Raw genomic sequence first — 27,421 nt, forward strand, 5'->3', positions numbered from 1 at the left:
TCTTATCATTTTAAATACAAGGGGGGATTTTAATTAGAGGAGGTGCCTCCTGCTCGTCTCTATCCAGGGGGAATGCTCTCTGTAACATGAAAGCAATTTGTTCCTGTGCCGCCTTCATTCCTCAGCCCTGAAACTATATCTGAATTAAACGTGGTGTGGGGAGTGGAAGAGATGTTAGAGGACTTCTAATAAGAAAGGATGCTCCGTAGGGCCTGTCAGCACCACGACTGGCACTGTTAACATTCCCAGATTACCCCTGCTCGCCACAGTGTGAAAATGACAGGGCGTTTTGTTGTCGCTCTTGCCCGAGGTCACGACAAATATGCGGCTCAATTTTTTAATGCTGCTGAAAAGCCTGACGTTTCATGGATATGTGAATGAAGAACAGCCTAAAGCAGGTGGCTGTAGAGGATTATCGGTAGACTCTTCTTACTCGCTCCTCGTGATCTAGCTGAATGCTGTGGTCCAGTGTTCATGGCCTTGTTGGTCTTTGAATTGAGTTATAGCTGCACAACAAAGGTAGATGCTCTAAATTAGGATTTGTGATTGTAAAATTGTTTTACAATCATCCAGGATGGAGTTCCTGTTGCTAATGATTGGGTAACAATGATCATTAAGTGTGTGAAATCAGTTGATTTGATACTGTATATGGTGAGCACAGTGAATGGACATTGAGATGTTTGTGGTGGCTTCACTGTTCAGTGATTAGCTTTGGCACTCATTCACTGATAGAAAGATGCAAAAGAAATCAACTGGGGAAATGACAGTACAGCCAAAGAAAATTTTGTCAAAAGTGATGCCTCATAAAATCTTATTTGTTATGTCTTGAAGCACATCCCCTTGAAACAAAACACATTTTTGTTCAGTTACAGAATTGCTCTAAATGTTCTTGTGTTTGCAGAGAAGCATTTGCCATGTTCTGAAGTGGCTATTTTTGAAAAAGTTTAAGTGCATTTCATTTTCAAGGATTTATGTTGCTGGAATTTCAAAATGATTGCTTTTCACAGTACATAGTAAAGCCTCCCAATTTCCCCAGTGCTGTCCTGATATCCTTACATCATGGGCATGTTTGTTTTTCCAAGAGCTCTCTGGAAATGCGAGGCAAGAACACAGAGCTTGGTGATAGGAAGCTGCTTGTGTTTGTGTGTTAGTGCCGTGATACTCTGTCAGGCAGAGTGGTACACTTGACCCACTCAACCTTAGCTCAATCAGGAAATTCATGAGCCTTGTCCACTCCATCAAAAACCATTAGGGGAACTCTCTCACAGCTAATGGCCTGTCATCATTATCACTGGCTATACTAAGTCATTCTCATATAGCAAAAAAAATCACATTCATGGTGAAATTACAGTGCTAAATTGCAGAATCCTCGTGCAGAATCTGGCACCTGAGACATGGCATTTCAACTCTATGTCAGTGGAAATTCTTTCTGTGCCCCTTCTACAGAGAAGCTCAGAGTTCTACAGCAGTTACATGAAGATGCTTCTGCTTACAACCACTTGCCCTGATATGTCTTAGCCCTTCACTTCATCAATTGCAGCTATTGTTCCTTACATCAGTGATTCACAAACTAATCCTCAGGTCTCCTCAGAAAGTACCACATTTTTGCTCAAAAAGAAATGGAATGTTGTCTTCTTTTTCTTGGAAACTGCTGAAGTGACAGCAGTTCAGTAACAGCAAGAAAATGTATAAACAAATCAGTTCATAACTCACACAAACTTCCTCACTCATGTTTATCAGGCAATGACAGAACACACGAGACTGATAAACAGATGCTTTTGGTCAATATTAACTAGGCAATTTGTTTTACAAACTACTTTAATAATGAAAAAATAAATAATGTATGAATTCTTACCTACAATTTTGAGGTAAGTACAACTACAAAAATAAGGTGAATGCACAGTTAGGTGCAATGCGTGTTAGGCATTGCTGCATGTCACCCCTCTGACAGTACTGTTGGGCCAGTAACAAGAATAATGAAATGAATACATTAATAATGCTGTGGGAGCATCTAAGAGCTATATTATAGGTGTGGTTCAATCTGAGTTGCTGGTCAGAGCACAGAGAGGTGGAAGAGTGAATGTTCTGCATTTTATTTACAAAGGCAGCAGCCTAAAGGTAGTAGTCAGTATTTTGGTACATGTATGCGTGTTAGAAAGTGTGTGACTGTCAAATTTTCAATGAACAACAAAATGTTAACAACACATACCACACACAGTAACATCATCTGTTTAGTACTTACCAGCACTACAACACGAAGCAGCTATATAAACATATAACCAAAATAAGTGATAAACACAGTAGTCTATATGCTAATAACTGTAACCAAAAACTAAACCATGTCTGTGAAAGTGAAACTAACAAAAGTACACAACTAAAAGGGCCTTAACAAGGCATAAACTTCACTTTGTTTTTCCACAACGTACAACACACAGATGGGATTGGAGTGAAACTGGTCTAGGCTGGACTGTACATTTTTTCTTGAGCAAAGCTTCAGCACAAACAATAATAAATAAGGAGCTAAACCTTAACAATAGGAACACACTCTATTAGTTGCTATAAAAATGTCACTCTCGTAGACTTAAATGCAGTTTCTGTTTCACTCATGCAGACATATGTGTAAAGGTTTTTTTCTTTGTGTTCTGTTTCCTTGTTTATAAATATTGAGACCACCATTACTGTATTGGTATGTGTCACCACTAGATTATCCACAGCCATAAACAGCCATATCAGTATTTTGAACACAGCCCTAATTGTCACATAATACATGCTCTAATATATAATAAAAATAATACATAGCCCTTAAGTACAAATGTTTTTGCCTTTTTTTGTCTAAGTCATATGAATGCAAACTAGATTTTAGACTATTAGGAAACTGCAAATGTAAATGTGATTCTGGACTAGAAGCTAAGGAGCAAGTGTGCTGACAAGGAAAAAGAAATAATAAACACATTCAGGAGTGTTTTAAAGGCTTGTGTGGGGAAAACAAAACTGGAATAGAGAAAAATGTGGAGTGAAACAATGTTTCAGTAAGAACAAACTCAAGCCCTACATTGTGAGTGACTGGTTACTTTATAACAAAACTATTTTGTCCTTTAACTGGCAGCTTAAAGTCGGCAAGTCCCTGGTCAAAGGGGGTCAGATTAGCTTTTACATGTGGTGTTAGGATATGAGTGTTTAATGCCTTGAAGGCCTGTGCTGTGTAAAGTGTGTCTGAGTGACAGTTGTGACAGCAGAAGGGCAGCCACAGCCATAAGGGTTTCATAAGGAGAAGAGAGCAGTTCAGGAGAACTCTGAATGAGGCTTTACAATGGATTAAAAGATTGTAGGGAATGCTTTATATGAGTGATCATAAATTAATGAATTATAAACTCTTAAATGATTTTGGATATAGTTAGTTAAGAACATTAAAAGGGAGATGTTAACTGACATTGACCCCTGTAGTTGTTTCTAATACCCTGAACACATTTGGATAAAGGACAAATGATTTGCCTCTTCCTGGCCTACTGACTTCACTCTCTTACTTGTTGACTCAATAAGTCTGTGAAAGCAATAACATATGGTTGTTACAATTCTGTGGGATTATAAATGGACAAGTACAAATTCCTATCCATTATAGCAGCTATGCAGATCAAGTCACAGGATGCTCGTTAGAATTAACACAGCTCCCATAAGAACTGCCTGATCACACCATTCACCTTCAAATGGTGCTCATTCAGATCACTATCATGGTATCTTCTACTACTGACTCTCCCTGATGCACCAACTCCTGCTTCATTTTTTCTTTGGATGTCTCAATTATGTCATTCACAGTGTCCTTCAGGAGTGCAGCATCTTTTCTCATTTTGGTCCCTTCATGATACCACCTAGAAAATTTTTACCTCAAAAACCTGCTCCTGTTTGATGAATGATATTTCTTTTTTGTCAGGGCGCTGTGTCTGCCTTGAGGATTGTAGACATTCACAAACATTGTCCTACCACTTACGTTTAGTGGGCTGTAATACTGTTTGTCTTCCTAGCTAGCTGACTTCACTCTCCTGCTCATTGACGCCATAGCCCTGTGGAATAATTTATTGTTGCCATTCTATGAAGTTACAAATGGACAGGCCCTAATTTCTAGTGTCTCAAATGCCTCAGGACATTTGTTGGCATTGGTGCTGCTCCCTAACACTGTTCAATTTCTTTAGGTTTCCTGAGCTTTGGTGTTATAATAAGCAGTTAGTATTTTGATCCTAAAATCAAATCAGTTTCTTTTCACTGCAGTATTTTTTGAGGCCAGCTTATGTGTGTTCCTGAACTCTACACTTCTGGGGTTCTGGGTTCTAAACACCTTTCAGATGCACCTTTAAGCCTGTTTGTTGTTCTCATTTGGATGTAGTGTACACTTTAGCCTTGGTTTTACTAGCAGTCAAATTGTGCAATAACTGTCAATATGTGCAAAAACTTTCCCAGCTTAGAGACAAATTACTGAACATACCTTATGTGGTCTGAGTGATCAGTGTTGTAGTGGAAAACTGCATGGCCATACATGTGACAGACGACAGACTTAGCAGTATTTTATTGAAGGTGGAAAAAGTTATGAAGATTTTTTAGTCCTTTGTGTACTCAATAGCAAAAGCTGGGAAAATTTAACTCTTGATGGAATATTTAGAATCCTCCACCACAGCACCATTAAAAACAATGGAATATCTGGTTTGCCATCGACTGCCTACTGTCAACGTGTGAATACAGCATTTGGTGATAATGTATATGTTTTTTGTTTGTTTGTTTGTTTCATACACAGTAATGTACAAAAATATTTTGCACTCAAAGACATCAACTCACAAAAAATGTTCTTTACAAAGTTTAAAGAAAAATGCCAATGTATACAATGTACATTAAATGCCCTGGAATTGGGCTGCACATTGGCAAATGGAAAGCATTTATGAGTGATGTTCATAAATGCTTTGTCCTTTAATTTACATAAACTTGTAATATGTTTTAAAGGTTTGCTAAATACTGTGATACTATGATATTTTTTGCCAGTGTTATCACAGTGTGAAAGCATCAAACAATCGTGAACAGTGTGCAACATAGGCACATGGCAGTAACACTGCTCATTGCTTCTGCTGACGACCTGGGAACAATATAGCCTCCCAGAATTGTCTAGGCCATGATTTTATATTTGCAATGTGTTAAGATGCAAATCTAAATGTCTAACAGCAGTGTAATATCAGATGACAGGGCCCATGACTGCATAAAATATATTAAATCAACAAACCGCAGCCTTTGCAGGGAGGAAGTGCTCTTGGACCAATCAGTCTTTTCTGTTTTTGTTGTTTTTTTTTTGGTCAGAGAGTGTAAATGAGCCAGCAAAGCAGTGAGATGGAGTATGGTTATGGTTTTTGCAGCCCTGGAGACAGATCAGTTGTGTAATTGAATGACCTCCCATATGGCTCCCTGGACAGACTCTGGAGTTCAAGCTCTGCCATGCCCAGGCTGCAGTTTGTGCCCTGTTCCACTGGTTGTGTTGACCAAGTGGCCTGCAAGCATGACATTTACAGATGATATCAGAGCTGAAGGTCTTCATTATTGGTAGGTCTTCTTCGTCCTCCTGAGAAGAGCAAAGTTAATGAAGCGGATGCTGAACATGATTTACACTTGACTCATTCATCTATCTAATTTTCCCTCACATTAAGTTTTAAAAGCAGAAGCACTCACAGCATGTCCTTTTGGTCATCAATAAAGGCACTGCATACCAGATGGAAGTTAGGACCAGATGGAGAGAGAAAGTGAGTGCACGGACAGGAAAGCAGCATACTGTAACTTGCTGTTCAACAACTCGCTATTTAATTTCTCTGGTTTCCATGGTACCAGCCACCATAATCAGGCGCTGTACATTCACATGATCGAACATCTATTTTCACTTTTTCTTTAGCTTGATCTAATTTGAGATTAGAGCTAAACAGTACCAGTTTTTCAGGAGTGTGCCTTTCTAAATTCACATGCTGTTTATCCTGGGTTTTGGGTGTGGAGAGAAACACAGTGGTGCACCCCATCTCTGTACACAGTCATTGGGCTCTTAGTGTTTTATCAGCACAGTACAAAGTGCTTGTGTGAAATTTGCTGCACAGGCTTTATGATTGGTGGCAGAAAGATTCTGTTCTTCCCAAAGCAGGGCATCTTAACTCTAGGGTGTGGATTTTCAATAGTTTTTACTTGTGGGGACTGTATTTCTTATTTAAATGAAACAGACTATTGATGTGAATCTTATGGGCACTTGGCCTGAAAGGGGTTTTTATGCCTTCTGTCTATTTTATATCCCGCTGATAAGACGTCACTTTGATGTGAGAGACACTTCAGTTCTGCCTGAAAATGCGACATGAAGGACAGTAACGGAGCATTATTTAATTTTGCATTTATCTCCCTTCAATTAGTTGTGGTGAAATATTGAATAATACTGCTGAGCAGTTGCGACCCATGACTATTAGAGCTAGGCCTTTAGCTTGGGAAATAAATATCAAAACTTGTCAAAACATGAAGAAAAAACCCACCTCAATGATAATGCTAACTTCTGGTATAGTCCCTATATGATTCTAATAGTATGTTAGCACTAAGCTAACAGTGATTTTCATGAACACTTTCAGATGAGACTGAAGGTAACTTAAAAGAAATTCATTGAAAGCTTCTAAAAGACATTCCAAGTTTTAGTGGAAGCTTGTGACAGAGATATTAGCATATAGTTTACAATGTAGCAGGATGACTCAATAACAATGACTCTTCCAGTAGAGAGGCCTGATATAGAGCTGCAATACATTGATTAGGTTACTGTTTGCACTCATTCAGTGACAAATCTGGGACTTCCAGAAGACCTGTCTTCCTCACGTAATTGGTCCCTCACATTGTGTATAAAAGTGTGATTGGTTGATTTTGTTTTTTACTTTCTGATTAGGCTGATGGTTAATCTAACACCAATTGGAGAGCTTGTTTACCTATATCTACCTAGATACCATCGAGCATTTCAAGAATTTATCCCTGTTGTTTCTGTTATATACTTCGTAATGAATCAAGAGTATCACTGTAATATTCATGGAGTTTAAATACTAGCATGATTCTATTGAATGAACATTAACAAAAATTATAGATACAAATTTTTCAGTTCCCAGAAATCATTAGTACTTCTCTTAAGTCCTAGAAGACCTTAAGCATTTCCATTTGCCACAGAGGTCTGAAAAGATTGCTTGTTTTTGCTTTGCCCAAAGCAAAATTGTTTTGCAGAAGTTTTACCGGTAACTGTGATCATTTTTACATCCCTGACATTTGTTTCATCAGTTGTAGTGGAACCTACCCGAATGTTAGTGCCGTGTACTGGCAAGAGCCTGGCAATACAATACATATCACGATGCAGGGATTATGATTCAGTATATTGTAATATATTGCAATACTGTAAGCAAGGCAACTTCTTCTTCTTCTTCTTTCGGCTGCTCCCTTTAGGGGTCGCCACAGCAGATCATCTGCCTCCATCTTGCCCTATCCACTGCCTCCTCTACTTTTACACCAACCATCTCCATGTCCACCTTCACTACATCCATAAACCTTCTCTGAGGTATACCTCTTTTCATTCTGCCTGGCAGCTCCATCTCCAACATTCTTTGGCCAATATATCCACTATTCCTCCTCAACACATATCCAAACCATCTCAACCTGGCCTCTCTGGCGTTATCTCCAAACTGCTCCACCTTCACTGTCCCTCTGATTTGCTCATTTCTAATCTTGTCCATCCTTGTCACTCCCAACGAAAATCTCAGCATCTTCATCTCCGCCACCTCCAGCTCAGCCTCCTGTCTTTTAGACAGAGCCACAGTCTCCAAACCATACATCATAGCAGGACGCACTACTGTCTTGTAAACCTTCCCTTTCACTCTTGCTGCTATCCTTCTGTCACACATCAGCCCTGACATCCGTCTCCACCCACTCCATCCTGCCTGCACCCTCTTCTTCACCTCTTTTCTACACTGTCCATTGCTCTGGATGGTTGACCCAAGATATTTGAAGTCATCCACCTTTACGACCTCTACTCCTTGCATCTTCACCTTTCCACCTGCCTCCCTCTCATTCACACACATGTATTCCATCTTGTCTCTACTGATCTTCATTCCTCTCCTCTCCAAAGCAAACCTCCACCTCTCCAGATTCTCTTCCACCTGCCCTCTACGCTCCCCACAGATTACAATGTCATCTGCAAACATCATAGTCCATGAAGCCTCCTGCCTGACCTCATCTGTCAACCTTTCCATCACCATTGCAAACAAGAAGGGGCTCAAAGCTGATCCCCTACCTTCACCTTGAAACCATTTGTCACTCCAACTGCACACCTCACCACTGTCTCACTATCCTCATACATGTCCTGCGCCACCCTAACATACTTTTCAGCTACACCTGACTTCCTCATACAGTACCACAGTTCCTCTCTTGGCACCCTATCATATGCCTTCTCTAGATCCACAATGTAGCTCCTTCTGACCTTCTCTGTACTTCTCTACCAACACTCTCAATGCAAAAATTGCATCTGTGGTACTCTTTCTGGGCATAAAACCAAACTGCTGCTCACTGATCTGAACCTCTCACCTTGCTTCAACAACTCTTTCCCATACTTTCATGGTGTGGCTCATCAACTTTATACCTCTGTAGTTACTGCAGCTCTGCACATCACCCTTGTTCTTAAAAATGGGGACCAGTACACTGCTTCTCCACTCATCAGGCCACTCCTCTCACTCTCCAGGATTTTGTTAAACAACCTGGTTAAAAAGTCCACTGCCTTCTCTCCTAAACATCTCCATACCTCCACAGGTATGTCATCTGGACCAACTGCCTTTCCAACTGTAAGCAAGGCAACATATGCATAAAATCTGAGTAAAATAAAAAAGTTAACTTTTTTTTCAAATCGGAACAGTGGGATCTGTGCTTTCATTTATCATAGTCACTGTAGCATCCAACAGCATAGCACTATTTGTGCAATTTAAACAAAGTACTTAATATTTGCCTACTTCAGTAAAAATAATAATAGTAATAATAATAAAAGTTTGTTTTTACCCTCTGGTACAACATGGGCACAGCGATGACAGTGATGTGGTGTTGGGAGGGTATGGTATGGTGAGGTTCCATTGTATTCACTATATGATGGAACTCTTATTCTGACACATTGTGCTGCCTTGTCGAAATATCCTACTGTAGGGCATAAATATAGGTAGCTCTCTACATAAAAGTGTAGGTAGAACATTTTGATCGAGTGAAGCTGAAGTCTACTTTCTGTTCTGATTTTTTCATTCAACCTTAAATGATACAGCATTTATTATTACAGTGTATTAGGCACCAGAATGTTACTACTGCAACATTTAAAGGACAGGAAAATTCAAACAAGAAGTTAGCAAATAGGAAACTGACTTCAGCCTCATCTAAATCTCCTTATCAGAAAATTTTATTAGCATTGAACAAGTAGAATATTTTGATAGTCTAAATCACCTTATCAGGGGGTAAGTGGTAATATTAAGCTGGACAATAAAATTGAGTGTACAATAGACTTGAAGTAAGGTTCAATTTACTATGCTATAGTAATGATATAGCTAATATAGGTATAGTAATGATCCCCAATCCACTCTGAGCCAATGCAATGTAATTTCGTTCTAATGCACACTGTACGGTGTAAATTTGAATGACAATAAAGTCTGTCTAAGTCTGAGTCTATGTCTAAGTCATATAGGCATGCTTGCTCGATAGGTAGGTTAGAAGTGTTAGAACAACAGTCTAAATCTTTCAGATTCAGCCATCAGTGATGGCATCAGATGTTGTTTGGTTGGTGAGTGGAGCAGCTCATTGGGTGTTCATGCTCAGTGACATCATGAACGTACATCAGGTGCCATTTTGAACTTCTATAACTCAAGTTCAAAAACTCGTAAAAATACAACAGTGGTGTTAAAATGTTTTATGATGATCTGTTTTCAGAAAATGAATGTATTATTTTACATTAAAAAAATGTTCAAGCATTTATAAACTATGATTTTGCTCAAATGCTCTATCTTAACCCATTCATTTTGGGCTCACTCGGGAGCGCCCTCTAGGATTTGAGAAACCCAGAAGATTTTACAGAGTGGTAATTCTCTTGTAGCGTTACTAGTCAGCTAGGTTTGCTAATGGTAATGTTAGCGCCCTTATGCTACTTGTGTTGGAGTGGAAGAGTCTAATGGCTGAAGATTACAACACTGCCGTCTAGCAGTCAGGAGTTAAAACACAGCACAAAATGAAGTCAAGTCAGCTTTATTGTCAGTACCACAATATGTACAGGACTTACAGTGTACTGAAATTTTGTTAGTCTCAGACCCCATGGTGTAGCAATAACATTAAATAGATGGTAAACAAGAAAAGTGTGAATTTAAATAGACAAAAAAACACTAAACACTAATCGTAAATATAAACATGAATTGTAGTAATATATATATATATTTCTTCACACTTTTCTTGTTTACCATCTATTTAATGTTATTGCTACACCATGGGGTCTGAGACTAACAAAATTTCAGTACACTGTAAGTCCTGTATAGTAGGGCAGCATGGTGGCGTCTTGGGTAGTGCTGTCACCTCACAGCAAGGAGGGCCTGGGTTCGATTCCCCGGCCGGGTGACCGGGGTCCTCTCTGTGTGGAGTTTGCATGTTCTCCCCGTGTCTGCGTGGGTTTCCTCCCACGGTCCAAAGACATGCAGTCAGGCCAATTGGACATGCTAAAGTTGCCCCTAGGTGTGAGTGACTGTCTGTGTCTGTCTGTCTGCCCTGCGATGGACTGGCGACCTGTCCAGGGTGTATCCTGCCTTCCGCCCAAAGACTGCTGGGATAGGCTCCAGCACCCCCCCGCGACCCTGACGGAGAAGCGGCTTAGAAAATGGATGGATGGATGGATGGATGGATATATATATATATATATATATATATATATATATATATAAATATAAATATAAGAAGTCCTGAAATGAACACTAAAGTGACATAAGGCACATACAGATTAAGGTCTGTGGGTATAAATAGTGCAAACTGTCTGTCATGAATCTTTGTATGTAAACTATGAGTTAAAAAGTGATAGTGTTTTTGAGAATCAAAACAGTATCACAAAATATAATATAAATTGTATCAATATTTTCTTACACCCTTACTGAATGTTACTTTGTGGAAAGGATAATTTGGTGTGTTTTCTTAAGGGTGGAGAGACAGCTTGTCAGGCTCTAAGCCTTTAGAGAAGACAGTGTCGAGTGGATGCGTAGGTGAAATCTCACAAGGTGACAGACAGTAGAACATTGGCAATCCTGAGCTCTTAGAAAGACTGATAGCTGATTACTTAAGAAAGTCTGGAAGTACAAAGCACACCTCAACTTTAGGGCAGTGTAACTCAGGTAGGAAGTGCTCCTCTACTCCTTTCTTTGATCAGTTGCTTCAAACCTAATACAGATATCATAATCAGGACCTTAGCAAAATATCCTCTCTCTCACTTTTAAGACTGAAAGTCTGTTAAACCTGACTGCTTTTTGACTGACTATGTTTCTGACTAGTAGGGGTGTAAATATTTGACCTTACAATTTTATTCAGTAATGTTTTATTAGGAAACAGGTCAGTGTAGCATGAAATGTCTGATTGCATTACAATATGTTTGTTATTTTGGTTGGACCGAGAATTACGTTCATTTATTTTTTTCCTTAAATATACTGAATATGTAAATTCATGTGGAGTGGAATGATTTGCAGTTCATATTGGGCATCAAGACAGTTCACATTTCAATAGAAATGCAGAGTCAATTCCAGGATTACTGGCACACTTCTTAAAAATGAGCTAAAATCAATATATAAACCAGATATGCAATCAGTGATATTCAAGGCTCAAGCAAATGGATAAGCAGCTTATTTTTATTTTTACACTTTACGGGTCAAAAATATCAGTACCCCCATCATTGGTGAGGCCTCTCCAGGCAGGAATAACAGCTTTGAGCTGCTTTCTGTAACGCTTAACAAGGTTGGTGAACACTCTTCCATGCAGAACAGTTCCAGTTCAGATATAATCAGGGGTTCTTGTTTGTTGACTGCCCTCTTCAACACATATCGCCAGTTTTCAGTTGAGTTCAGTTGTGGAGACAGAGAGAACTGTTGCAAAACTTTTTTGGGATTTTTGTTCCCACAGCTATTTCTGTGTGGATTTTGATGTGTGTTTGGGGTCACTATCTTGCTGAAACGTCCACCTGCAGCCAAGTTTCAGCCTTCTAGCAGATGAAGATGGGTTCCGAGCTAAAACTCCTAGTATTTAGTAGAATTTATTATGCTATTGATTTTTACAAGATTTTCCTATTTGGTGCAGGTCCACAGCCTTCCACAACTCAACTTCATTTGAGATGGTGCTTGGTAGTTTTTTGGCTTAAGCCATGTTGATGAATGACAAAGGGATTTTACATGTATGTAACCTTATGTTTATACCCCAGGGAAGCAGGACAGGACAGGAGCAAGGATGCACATTTATTTTGTTTTATTTAAAATATATTGAAGCATATGCTGGAGCAAACACAATGATGGTGTGTGAGTTGAAGCTTAATCTTTGTCAAATAAAAGCTCAGTGGTAAAAGCACAGTTCAGTATATACCTGGTATACTGTCATCCTTTTGGCCACAATACCATATTTAATCTAGTAAAAGAAATTGTTTGTGGCCACTTAGCTTAACCTGATAACCTCTTCTCCATTTCATGGGACGTTGTTTGAAATAGCCTGTTTTGCCTGATGTGTGAGAGCTGAGATGTGTTTGTACTTATGTTTTTCGTGAGCCATAATGCTTGAGAACATTAGGCCTTTATGGCATTAGCCATAACTAGCATACTTTGGCCTCTTTGTCAGTGGGCTGTCCTGCAAGGAACTTTGATTTTGATTTTTTATATTTAAAATTGTAAAAATGGAGCATATACTGTGTACTATTGAATGTCATTATGATCAGTTCTCACATTCTAAAGTGTATGTCATTTAATGACCTTCAGAATTTTGATGCTAGGTATTATTGTTTAGTAATTAACTAGCTCAGTCATCAAATACTGCATTTATCTTTACAGTGACCCAAAATGCAAATGTTACATCAAAATGAAATTCTCTGCAGTGTTTTAAAAGGCCAGCTTATGGACAGTTTTCTATATTTGTAACCTCTTTTCTTACAAAGACTAGACTTTTTCTGTCTGGGAAAAAAATCAATTAAATCAATAGCTTGATTGCATTTTGCTTTCTTTTTTAACCTTGGCTAATTTGGTTTCTCACATGAACTTCCATCATCTCTAAATATCATTAATTTCTGAAATGCCACTCAATGGCGAAGGGAGAGGAGGCAGAACCAGAGCTTTCTGAGAGGAGGTATTTCTGTCAAGAGAAATCAGCACACTCTTAGCCCTGCATCACCACAACCACCTTAACGTTTGACAGTGGCATTTCAAGGACGTTGCCTCAGCACTGGAGGCATTGAGGGAAGAATGAGCAGAGTATTTTCTCTTATATTTATTGACAGAAAACAGCCATTAAATTTTAGAACAATGCATTAATGCAGTATTTAAATTGCAGCCTTTGACGTCTGTGTACTGAAGACTGTCAACACTCCTTAATAGTCAGCTTGTCTTTTTTACCTAGAGGTCAAATGTGAGGTCAAAATGGACATCCAGTTACATTAATTATGCACATAACTTAAATTCAGTACAAATGAAAGTCTTGATTTGTGTTCAGCATCCAGATTTGAAAAGCTTTTCTTTGGTGGCATCAGAAAATTCAAGAATGTTTGCTGCAAAGCCAAGGTCATTGTCTGACTGCACTGAGCTGACGAGACATTGACAGTCTTTAAGTACCCTAATATGTCTCTGCTGTATTGTGCTGTTGTGGCTCTTGGGAGCTTGTGAGAGACTTTTAGCAGCAGAGCAAGGACTTGAGAGGTTCTGTTTCTATTAAAATCATAGCTGCCAAGGATGTATAATCTGAGATTCTTCTGTTCCAAAAATTGCCCGTCACTTAGAGAGGAGCTCTAATATTGAGTTCTAGCACTGTGTTTGCTGGTGGCCTAGAGATTAATAATGGTGGAGGGTAGGATGTAGCCATGACAACAGATGATTGATGGCAGTGTCTGTATTTTCTTTTACCCATACCCACATTACAAAAACTGTCACTGCAAGTGGAATTTTTAATCATCATATTGTAATTTGACAGCATTCACTATGGAAACATGCAAAAACGAAACAACAACAACCAAAAAAAAAACAAAACAGGAGTGATCAAAGTGAATGGTGTAATAAGTACATTGTTTAGACATTGTTGTATTATCCCCCTGGTTAAACTGCCAGTGTTTTGTTATCCAGTTTCTCCTGCTCAAAGCCTTAAAATAAACACTGTGATTCATACAGTGACATTCAGCCCTGCTGATGTGACAGCCCATCATTTGTCTGGGCAAATTACCTTATTCAAGTGATAATTTATGGACTAAGGTTTATCCAATTATCATTTAATTTTCCTGTTGAAATCCTATTGGAATGCTGTTAAAATGGAGATGCTAAGGGTCTTTCAAATTTTCTATGCAATTCTCAAAGAAATTTTACATCACTGTGTTCTGTAGTGTATGACATGTTTTTCATGTTGTCATTGTACGGACATTGTTGGAATGTTTTGACCTCAGCAGTATGCAATGTTGTATTGTGTGAGACGATCTGTGGTAGTAATGTGTGAGATTTGTTTTTCAGCAAAAGTTATATCTCATATCTAAAGGGACGTCCACAGGTTGCTTGAATTTGGCACTAAATCTGAAAAATGGCAGCAGATCAGATCTGGACAAGGTCTTTGCCAAATCGGCGCTTCTTCAAAACTCCCTGATGGGAGAGGACAGAAAAACAGTCTTCCTTAAGGAGTACCTCCCACAGCTTTATGCAAATACAACCTACCTTATTGTGAGTTAGCCATTTTGTGGTGTCACAGCTTCACAGTCACAGTGTATGATTTGGTTTTTACCATTGACTTTTCCAGAGTACTGATTTAAATGCATTCCTGTTCATTACTGTCTTTGTGGACATCTCACAGTTCTTTTGCATTTTGAATAAAACCATATATCTACTGTAGCTAATTATCATGTAATGTTGATACACGTGAAAGTTTATGAAGTTAGCTGCTTGCCTAAGAGATTTTTTTTTGGCGCAGTGCGGGTGCCTTCATTCACACAGTCACTGTTTAACTTGAAATTATTTGTGTTGGAATTATTGGTGTTGGAGATTTTATGGAAAAGTCGTTAAAATGTTCAAATTCACAAAAATAAGAAAATGTTATTGTTTAAGGGATAATGAAATTATTCAGAGCTCACATTCAAGAGTAATGCCAAGGCATTATGTTAAATCAAAATTAGAGATGGCAAATCGGTATCAATAGATATTGGACCTACATCAGCAGAAGTTGCTAGATTAGATATTGTGTGGAAAAAAGAATTAATCCATACCAATCCTGCAACAACTGTAGCTTGTAACAGCACACACTCACTCTGTCATGTTTAGTTATTCCTTGGGGGGCAGTAGGGTAAGTAGTTTAAGCATAATAGCCTGCTTAGATCTTTATATTAAGCAAAGTTATTAATTTAAAAATAGCTCATTTTAAAGCTTAGTAGTTCAGATAAAAATATCTGCATCACTGTTGGCCCAATGCAATATCGGCATCTGTATTAGAAAAAAAAAAGTAAAATGTACCTCCAAATCCAGTTTTCAGGTTTTGCATCGCTCCTTTTCCCTACACTTCTGTGCCCTATTCAAGATTTTTTTGGATATCCTATAAGGTACAGTAATAGCTACTAAAGAGATTTACCCTTTTGGGGTAACGTCAGCCAGTGGAACATACATATCTCACTAGATGTACTATCTCAGCAGAAGGGACCACCATTGTTACGTATAGTTTTTTGTAATTAGGGATGATCATTGTCAGCAACTTCATAATACAGTACATATCATGATACTAACATCATAGTACGATATGATACAATGACCAAATACACCAGATGTACAGACCTTTTTAGTCAATGTTTATTTTCAAATTTCTTCAAAAACTAGAATAATAATAAATAAATGAATAACACAGTAGCGGTCATTGGGCACATACACATGTATGAGAGAGCCTGTGGCTAACTGTGTTATCAGTTTTTCAAGATTTTAAAATTATTATTGTATCAATAAGAAAATGTTCACTAATGCTTATCACAGATCACATACAGCACAGTAATATCATTTGTTTAGTTTTTAACAGTGTTAAACATGCAGTAGCTCTGCAAAGATGTAACTAAAATGCTAACAGTCAAGTGCAAATTGCAGCCGGCAGCAAACTAATTACTTTCTACAACCACAAACTCAACAATATCTGTGAAAAGTGAAACTAACTCAAATGCACAACTAACATTGATCATGCATGCCTTAACAACAGCTAAGAAAAGATATTCACATCATCTCTGTACATAACCGCAGACAATAAATTTCTTCTTTCGGCTGCTCCCTTTAGGGGTCGCCACAGCGGATCATCTGCCTCCATCTTGCCCTATCCACTGCCTCCTCTACTTTCACACCAACCATCTCCATGTCCACCTTCACTACATCCATAAACCTTCTCTGAGGTATACCTCTTCTCCTTCTACCCGGCAGCTCCAGACAATAAACTAATCAATGATTTACTCCTTTTATCCTAAACACACAACAAACAGACCAGAGTGAAACCTGTATCGATACTTGTGTCAACAAGCTTGTCCATTATATATTGCTGTTTTGAAATTTTGAAAACAACTCTAATCGCAGTGGTTATGGTGAATGAATTCTTACAGAATCTGATTTGTCTGATTGGTTCTGGGCAATATGCAGTTTCTACCACTAAGCTACCTACTTTTCTAAGTAAACTTTGAAAAGTAGTTGTTTCCTGAGCTTAGTATCTTTACAGATATTAAAAAGTACAGTGTTCAATATATTATGTGGTTCAGTCCACACATGTTCTTAGAAGTCTTTATTACATAACTTACCCACCATCTTAAGGTCAAAAATAAATGTTTAATGATTCACTGCTGCTTTTGACTTGGCTTCTTAAAGTTCACCACCTAACAGACCTAGCCATTCCCCAGATATGTTGCAATGATATGTTATTTATTATCTCTAAAACAGCAATAGAGACTAGACTGAGATCGATACCCTTCAGAAAATGCAGCATGTTGTACTTTATCGACCTGGGAAAAGAGAACAATCATTCAGAGTCATCATAAAGGCCATTAGGGAAAACATGGCTTGATTAGAACCCTACTAAGAGGCCTGTAGATGGAGTGGAGTGCATCACTCTTTCCACAATAAACCGGAAGTATCACGTGGAGAAGGCTTTCTGCTTAAAGACAATCTCAGCACATTTTCACATGAGCTAAAAGCCCTCTTCTTATAGAAACTCGATTGAAAGGCCATCGCTGAGGAGATTAATGATAGAATAGGGAATGAAATTATGTTGCACTCTATCTCTATATTTTATGGGGAGAAGCTGGAAATTAGATGTAAAAAATGCAAATAAGATGATTTTCCTTCCTAAATATTTAATTAGAGCTCGATGCAAATTAAACTAAGACAGGAGAAAAGGTATTTGATCTCGTCTGAATTGCACTTTTTATGAGCCCTCTCTTAATATGAGAGAGGTAAACTTCAATAGAGGAGAGGTTGCTCAGTATTTAGTCTGTGATAGATATGTGATCAGACTGTGCCTTTGCCTAAATTACAGAGCCAGTTGTAAAGGGTTAAACCTTGCTTTAGTGGACATGCATATAAGAGATGGATTTAAAATGGCATATGTCTCAAGGTTAAACAACATGGGGTGTGGGCATAATTATTCATGAGTATCCATAAACTAATTATTTTTTCCTGTTGCTTGCAGGGAGTTTTAAATGGGAATTTTGCATTAGAGGCTTGACACCCCTGTATATTGTATTTTGTATGGAACTTGAAGGTGAATCGTCAAACTGAGTAATCAACTAGTACAAAAAAAAACTCCATTGAAGCCCATTGAAGTGTTCCAGCTCAGTCACCCATCAAAACATTTTACTTTTAATGTGATTTTCAGGCATTTTTAAGTAAGTCACTCAGCATCCTTTTTTAATCAGGCTTATTGTAAGTCAGTACATTTTTGCAATCCAGTTTAGTGGAATGCATGTTTTAATACAACACTGTGTTGCAACTTATGTATGAAAATAGAAACATGCCACCTTGAGTAGCAAATATTGCAGGAGGTGATTAATAAGCCATCAAAATGTTACTATTTCTGTTGGCACAATAAATAGGAACACGGAAAGTATAATTAAAGATGCCACCTACACCATGCTTTCATATTTTGAGTTGCCGTTAAGTGAGAGATGAGTCCCAAGGACTATGAGAATATTTACAGAGAGTCTTTATTCTGTGTACCAGGGAGAATGTCAAAAGATGATGACACGAAAATTCACTTTGTGCCAGCAAAGCCATTGTTTTTTCATGGAAAAAGCAATGCAGCTTCACCTAGAGGCAATGCTTCCTTGGGTGTTATGCACTGCTTAGATTTTTACACCTTACCATTTTGCTCAAAATTCTGTCAAATTCAGCTTTGCTGCTGACGTTTTAAAGCACAACCAGTGAGGTAATCTACTGTACTATATGTACATGAGGTTGTTCAATGTGGAGGAAATCATAATTTGAGAAGACACTATATGGCAACTTGTCAGCAGTGAGACAAGATTTCCAGGTTGTACCTAGATAGTAATGATACATTTATGTGGGCAGTGCTGTATATAGGACAGTTTAGTAAGGTCCATTTTATAGAAATATTGTTAATTGTTAACATTTATTGTTAAATGTTAATTATTATTCCATAAACTGATTTGACCTCTCCTTGGATCACCACCTTATCGTGGTGGAGGGGTTTGCGTGCTTGAATGATCTTAGGAGCTATGTTGTCTGGAGCAAAAGCTCTCCCATGGCAAACTGGTCCTAGGTGACAGGTCAGACAAAGTGTGATCCATAATAACCCCTATGAAGACACAAAAACTGAACTTGTGTACCCTGCCTGGAACAGGGTTACCGGGGCCCCTCCCTGGGGGAGGGGCTCGCCAGCGAGCGTCTGGTGGCCGGGCATTTACTCATGGTGCCCGGCCGGGCCCAGCCCGAAGGAGTTACATGAGTCCCCCCTCCCATCGACCCACCACCAATGGGAGGGGCAGTAGTAGGGGTTCGGTGCTTTGTGGATCGGGCAGTGTCCGAAGGCGTGGGCCTTGGCGTTCTGATCCTCGGTTGCTGAAACTGGCTTTTGGAACTTGGAACGTTACCTCACTGGCAGGGAAGGAGCCTGAGTTGGTGCGCGAGGTTGAGAGATACCGGCCTAGATATAGTCGGGCTCACCTCAACACACAGCTTGGGCTCTGGGTCCAATCTCCTTGAGAGGGGCTGGACTTTATTCTTTTCTGGAGTTGCCCATGGTGAGAGGCGGCGGGCAGGTGTGGGCTTTCTCATAGCCCCTCGACTCGGTGCCTGTATGTTGGGGTTTTCTCCGGTGGACGAGAGGGTAGCTTCCCTACGCCTTCGGGTTGGGGAACGGGTCCTGACTGTTGTCTGTGCTTATGCACCGAACAGCAGTTCAGAGTACCCAGCCTTCTTAGAGTCCTTGGGAAGGGTGCTTGAAAGTGCTCCTCCTGGAGACTCTATTGTCCTACTGGGGGACTTCAACGCTCACGTGGGCAATGACAGTGAGACCTGGAGGGGTGTGATTGGGAGGAATGGCCTCTCTGATCTGAACCCGAGTGGTGTTCAGTTTTTGGACTTCTGCGCAAACCACAGTTTGTCCATCACGAATACCATGTTTGAAAACAAGGATGTCGATAAGTGCACATGGAACCAGGACACCCTAGGCCGCAGTTCAATGATTGACTTTGTAGTCGTGTCATCAGACTTGCGGCCATGTGTTTTGGACACTCGGGTAAAGAGAGGAGCTGAGCTGTCAACTGATCACCACCTGGTGGTGAGTTGGATTAGGTGGTGGGGGAAGATGCCGGTCAGACCAGGCAAGCCCAAACTTATAGTGAGGGTTTGCTGGGAACGTCTAGCAGAAGAACCTGTCAGATTGATCTTCAACTCACACCTCCGTCAGAACTTTGACCAGATATCGGGGGAGGTGGGGGACATTGACTCAGAATGGGCCATGTTCCGTTCCTCCATTGCTGAAGCGGCTGACTGTAGCTGTGGCCGTAAGGTAGTTGGTGCCTGTCGGGGCGGTAATCCTCGAACCCGGTGGTGGACACCCCAGGTGAGAGATGCCGTCAAGCTGAAGAAGGAGTCCTACCGGGCATGGTTGGCCTGTGGGACACCAGAGGCAGCTGGCAGGTATCGACAGGCCAAGCGATCTGCGGCTTCAGTTGTCGCCAAGGCAAAAACCTGTGTATGGGAGGAGTTTGGTGAGGCCTTGGAAAGTGACTTTAAGTCGGCTCCGAAAAGATTCTGGCAAACCGTCAGGCGACTCAGATGGGGAAAGCAGTGTGCCACTAGCACTGTATATAGTGGAGATGGCGTGCTGCTGACTTCGAATGAAGACGTCATTGGGCGGTGGAAGGAATACTTTGAGGACCTTCTCAATCCCACCGACACGTTCTCCAGTGAGGAGGCTGAGTCTGGGGACATGGGAATAGGCTTGTCCATTACTGAGGCCGAAGTCGCTAAGGTAGTTAAGAAGCTCCTTGGTGGCAAGGCTCCAGGGGTGGATGAGATCCGCCCTGAGTTCCTCAAGGCTCTGGATGTTGTGGGGCTGTCTTGGCTGACACGCCTTTTCAACATTGCGTGGACATCGGGGGTGGTGCCACTGGATTGGCAGACTGGGGTGGTGGTGCCTCTTTTTAAAAAAGGGGACCGGAGGGTGTGTTCCAACTACAGGGGAATCACACTCCTCAGCCTCCCTGGCAAGGTCTATGCAGGGGTACTGGAGAAGAGAGTCCGGCTTATAGTCGAACCTCGGATCCAGGAGGAACAGTGCGGGTTCCGCCCTGGTCGTGGAACACTGGACCAACTCTTCACCCTCTCCAGGATTCTGGAGGGTTCATGGGAGTTTGCCCAACCAGTCCACATGTGCTTTGTGGATCTGGAGAAGGCATTCGACTGTGTTCCCCGGGGTATTCTGTGGGAGGTGCTTCGGGAGTACGGGGTACATGGCTCTTTGCTACAAGCCATTCAGGCCCTGTACAAACAAAGCTGGAGTTTGGTTCGCATAGCCGGCAGTAAGTCAGACTCGTTCCCAGTGAGAGTTGGACTCCGTCAGGGCTACCCTTTGTCACTGATTCTATTCATAATTTTTATGGATAGAATTTCTAGGCGCAGTCAAGGGATGGAGGGTGTCCGGTTTGGTGACCTCAGGGTCACATCGCTGCTGTTTGCAGATGATGTGGTCCTATTGGGGACATCAGGCCACGAACTTCAGCTTTCGCTGGATCGGTTTGCAGCCGAGTGTGAAGCGGCTGGGATGAGAATCAGTACCTCTAAATCCGAGACCATGGTTCTCAGGCGGAAAAGGGTGGAGAGCCCTCTCTGGGTCGGGGATAGGCTCTTGCCTCAAGTGGAGGAGTTCAAGTATCTCGGGGTCTTGTTCATGAGTGATGGTACAAGGGAGGCGGATTGGTGCTGGGTCAGCAGTGATGCGGGCTCTTTACCAGTCTGTTGTGGTAAAGAAAGAGCTGAGCCATAAGGCAAGGCTCTCGATTTACCGGTCGATCTACATTCCCACCCTCACCTATGGTCATGAGCTTTGGGTAATGACCGAAAGAATAAGATCGCGAATACAAGCGGCCGAAATGAGTTTCCTCCGCAGGGTGTCTGGACTCTCCCTTAGAGATAGGGTAAGAAGTTCAGTCATCCGGGAGGGACTCAGAGTAGAGCCGCTGCTTCTTCACGTCGAGAGGAGCCAGCTGAGGTGGTTCGGGCATCTGGTTAGGATGCCTCCTGGACGCCTCCCTCGGGAGGTGTCACAGGCGAGTCCACCTGGGAGGAGACCCCGGGGAAGACCCAGGACGCGCTGGCGCGACTATATCGCCCAGCTGGCCTGTGAGCGCCTCGGAATCCCCCTTGGAAAGCTGGTGGAAGTGGCTGGGGAAAGGGAGGTCTGGGCTTAGGATGCTACCCCCGCGACCCGAACCCCGGAGAAGCGGAAGATAATGGATGGATGGATGGAAACTGATTTGACTCCTGTTACACTGCTTAAGTTTAGTTAAGTTTAGTTTTGATGCAGTGATTTCCTCTACCCCGCTCTGACCAAGATGGCGCCGGTGTATGTCGACGTCTCACGTGTGCTACCTGTTTTTATTACTGTTCGTGTTATTGTTTAGTCAATTGCATGCTGTGTCCATCAGCTATAATCGGGAGACGTTGTTGAGTATTCGTGCCCGGCTTTTGGAGGGCTTTGTTGGGGAAAACGGCGCGTGTGATCCCCTATTTCAACCACCACTACTTCTACCGGCGGCGTCTGAGGTTTGTTTCTCCTGTTGTAAACAACGGAGTAGACGCAAACAGCGGCGGAGGAAACGAGGGTAAAGAGGTGGCCTCCTGCTCCGGCTGCGTGTTCAGTGTGATCGCCGATCAGGCCTGTTATATGGATTAAATAAATACCGGCTTCCTGATGGCGGAGACAAGCGTCTTAGATACTTTCTCCTGCGACACTCTTTAGAGGAGCGCTATGTTTGGCTGCAGCCGGTGTTGCCAGCGTTACACTCCCGCGCGTTTACGGGGAAACCCGTAATCAGGCGCGGCGGAGTGAATTCAAATAACTTGCGTGAAATTCCCTGCCTTTCGCCATCGGACATGGGATATGTGTCTGACTCTAAGTTTGCGCTTTTCAATGTCAGATCCTTGTCAAATAGGGCGTTTGTTATGCGAGACTTTATATCTTCCCGTGACTTGGATTTTCTGTGTTTAGTAGAGACGTGGCTTAAACCTGGAGAGAACTGGCACTTAAATGAACTATGCCCCCCGTATTACTCCTGTTTAAATTCTCCAAGGATATCAGGACGTGGTGGTGGCTTGGCTGTCGTTTTTAAAGACTCTTTTAAATGTCTGAATGTCTCTGTTGGGGTTTTTACAACTTTTGAACTGCTGTGTTTTAAAGTACCTGGCGAAAATCCAGTATGCTGTGCGGTCATTTATCGCCCTCCTTCCACGTCTTTTAGCGGTTTCATGTCAGAATTACAGGACTTGCTGTCTTCCCTAGTGCTGGAGTATGACAAAGCATTGCTGCTGGGTGATTTTAATTTTCATATTGATGATGACTCTGATGGACCTGCCCTAGAATTTTTGAACACCTTGGAATCCTTTAATTTTGTTCAGCATATAGTTGGCCCAACTCATAATCGGGGTCACACACTGGATTTGGTGTTCTCTCTAGGAGTGTGCCCTCACTCTGTTTCTTTGGTAGACCTATTTGTGTCAGACCATAATTGTATTACTTTTAATATGCGCTTATTTATGAATAAGGCTAGCCCCAAACGCTGTGTACGGTCTCGGGTTTTTAACAAAGACGTAATATCACACTTTTTAAATGAGTTCACAGGTGTTAGTGAACAGCTGTCTTTCTGTACTGGTGTAAATGATTTGGCTAGCTCTTTTAATTCTTTATGTTTAAGTGTTTTAGATAAGGTCGCTCCTGTTAGAATGAAGATGAAATCTCTTGTGAATTCTACCCCATGGATTAATGAGGATATCTTGAGCTTGAAAAGGATATGTAGGAGGGTAGAACGGGAATGGAAACAGTCTCAACTTCAAGTTCACTACTTATATTTGAAGGATTTATGGTCTATTTTTAACAACAGAATGAGGAGTGTAAGAGCCAAATATTTTAATGAGTTAATAACTGCAAATATACGTAATCCAAGGTTCTTGTTCTCTAGGATAGACAACCTGGTTAACGGGGTGGCTGTGATTACACCTAGTTCTGAGATTGATGCTGAACAGTTTTTAAGATTTTTCTTGGATAAAATCAAGGCTCTGAAACATAACATAGCAATTTCTTCTCGTTTAAATGGTGATGTGGCTCCTCAAAATGAAGGAGTTGAAATTTTCACTCAGTTTTCTCCCATTTCCCTTGAGGAATTAAAAGAAGTTGTGAATTGTTTACATCCTTCAACTTCTCCTGGTGACATTCTCCCAGCTAAATTTGTTAAGAGCATTCTCGATTCTGTGGGCATTTATCTTCAAGAAATAGTGAATTTGTCACTTAATACGGGCTGTGTGCCAGATTGTTTTAAATTGGCGATCGTGGAGCCGATTCTCAAGAAACCTGGTCTTGATCCGATGGATTGTGTAAATTACAGGCCAATCTCAAAGTTACCTTTTATCTCAAAAATTCTTGAGAAAGTGGTCGCAAAACAGCTGCTGTTCTTTTTAGAAGAAAACAGTAATTTTGAGAAATTTCAGTCAGGTTTCAGGCAGAAACATAGCACTGAAACAGCGCTTTTGAGAATATTAAATGACCTCTTGATGAATGCAGATGCTGGGGAAGTCTCTGTTTTAGTTTTATTGGATATAAGTGCAGCCTTCGATACAGTTGATCATAATATTTTAATAGAGAGGTTGCATCAGTGGGTTGGAATATCTGGAACTGCATTAGATTGGTTCATTTCGTATTTGACAAATAAAACCTTTAGGGTATCTACTGGAAGAAAGTTATCTTCATGTGCTGATCTAACGTGTGGAGTTCCACAAGGTTCAATCCTTGGTCCTATACTTTTTAACTTATATATGCTCCCCTTAGGTGACCTGATTCGTCGTTTTAATATCTCTTATCATTTTTACGCAGACGATACACAGCTTTATCTCTCTGTTAAAAGGAACGACTTCAGGAGATTAGAGAGTCTCACTGATTGTATTAAAGCAATTAAGGATTGGCTGAGCTGTAATTTCCTCAAATTAAATGACGGGAAAACAGAAGTATTGGTTCTGGGTTCTCAAAAGGTTGCTGATAACCTAAAGAAGGAACTTGGGTTATTGGCTTCACAGATAAACCCTTATCCCAGAAACCTCGGAGTCATCTTTGACTCAGATCTTAATTTCTCAATGCATATAACAAAGCTGGTGCAGGCCTGTTATTTTCAACAGAGAAATATTGCCAAAATCAAGAAAATGCTCTCCTTCCAGGACACAGAGAAGATCATTCATGCTTTTGTATCATCACGACTTGATTATTGCAATGCACTATTTACATGTCTTAATCAAGGGGCAATGGCACGGCTGCAGCTGGTTCAGAATGCAGCTGCCCGGGTACTTACCGGGACTAAAAGAAGGGAGCATATTACCCCTGTACTGGCATCTCTGCATTGGTTGCCTGTTGTTTTTAGAATTCAGTTCAAAATTTTGGTTTTAACATGCCAGGCGGTGCACGGCGATGTGCCAAAATATATTTCAGAATTATTATCACCGTATCCTAGTACCAGATCACTAAGGTCATCTAGTCAGGGGCTCTTAGTGGTCCCTAGGACAAAACGGAAACGAAAGGGAGATTGTGCTTTTTCTGTGTATGCCCCCAAGTTGTGGAATGCTCTGCCTTTGGATGTTAGACTAGCTGAATCAAAGGACATTTTTAAAGGAAGACTCAAAACGCATCTCTATTCATTAGCTTTTGGTCACAGGTGATGCTTTTGTTATTTATTGGATAGTGCTGCATTGTTTTTATGGTTTTATGTCAGTTTTATGTTGTTTCTGAATGTAGCTGTACTGTTTTTATAGTTATATGTATCTGTTTTGTTTTATCATTCTATTTTTAGTACTTGTTGTTTGTGAAGCACTTTGTAGCTGTGCTTAGAAAAGTGCTATATAAATAAAATGTTTACTTACTTACTTACTTACTTACTTACTTACTTACTTACTTAACTGTTTAACTATTTAAACTAATTGATTTTCAGCTGAAAATCTATGTTGAATTTATATAAAACAGTTATAGTTATACAAAAATTTCACATTACTTTTGATGTTAGTGGACTTTTTTATACTAATACAGCTTCGTATACATTTTCTGTCTCTTTCTCTCTCACTCCTCACTAATTACTGAAAAGCATTAAAATGCGTGAAAAAAGGCTGCCTCTAACAAATGCCTTACTTTATATGATACTATGCCATCAAAATGGTAGTGAACACAAAACTGGCTGCAGCTTCCTCAGTTCAGCCTTTTTAATGTCATTATTTCAGCAAGAGAGAGTGGTGTGGAGTGAAGCAGAGTGCTGCATTTGATACCGGAAATAGGTTTGGCTTCAGAAAGCTGGAATGGCATGTCTGTCTCTCTCTCTGATAGTGCTCCACTCCACAAGTGTAACATGCTAAATTTTGAAATTAAGTTACTAATTTGTTTAAACTGTTTTAGTTTCATATCTTCATCATCTGCTATCAACAGTGTTCGGTTAGTCCCTCAAAAAGGTAGTCAATTACAAATTATTGATTACTTTTTTTGAAATATATTTGTTAGAAATAAAACATGATCATAGTAAACATAATTATCTGTCCCTGTCTTTGAACAACACAGCAGGTTATACCCGATAAAAATTATGAATGGCTGATGCTGTTTGAAAACATAAACAGCTTTTAACATACCTAAACCTAAGTATTACCTTTGTGAAGTCCTCGTGTGGTCAGAAATTAAATAAAAATACTATTATTCATTTGTGCTGCATTGATGCTGCATTTGTACCATAGAATTCAGCATTTTTGCTGCCACTGTATTTAAAAAATTAAACATTATATTTTATTACCTGTGATATCTTGTAGCACCCCATTAACATCTAAACTGCACAGAAATGGTCTTAATTTTTGTGCTACATTTGTGCTTTTTGTACTGTTGAAAAACATTTGTGCTATTTTAATTCTCATGCTGTAAAGCCATAATGTTTCAATGACTGTGCCAAATGTGCCAAAATCGTCTTATTCATTTGTGCTGTGTTTGTACAGCTAAAATAAATGTTTGCGTTACTTTAATTTTCAAGTTATTAACCAATAAGGTTTGACATATCAGCAGCTAAATTACACCAGAACAGCTCATTCATTTGTGCTGCATTAATTGATTTCGTAATTGCATTGAGAAGAAGTCAAAAGCTGAATAAGAAATGACTACTTCTCTGTTTAAAAAACATTTTCAAAATGGATCAAGGGTTTTGGGTGATTGCACATAGTTTAAGGAATATATTAATCTCAGTCTCGTGCTGTATCATGTCTGCTAATGTTATGACTTGTTAAAATGCTCCCCACATATCAAAGAAGAATTTAGTGGAACCACCAAGAATATATTCAATTTCAACCGCAACCCATGCAGGTTTTATCCTTATAACAGCTCTAGATTTTTAAGAATATTCCCTTCTGGTTCCATGCCATCT

The 27,421-nt window shown here is 40.3% G+C and overlaps 1 protein-coding gene across 2 annotated transcripts in view; it reads left to right on the forward strand.

Annotated features, from left to right (window-relative positions):
* The window catches only part of drp2 (dystrophin related protein 2), a 165,411-nt gene that overhangs the window by 18,777 nt on the left and 119,213 nt on the right, over positions 1–27,421 (forward strand). The window lies entirely within an intron of this gene.

This window comes from Pygocentrus nattereri, chromosome 8 (assembly GCF_015220715.1).
Source record: "Pygocentrus nattereri isolate fPygNat1 chromosome 8, fPygNat1.pri, whole genome shotgun sequence".
Taxonomy (NCBI): domain Eukaryota; kingdom Metazoa; phylum Chordata; class Actinopteri; order Characiformes; family Serrasalmidae; genus Pygocentrus; species Pygocentrus nattereri.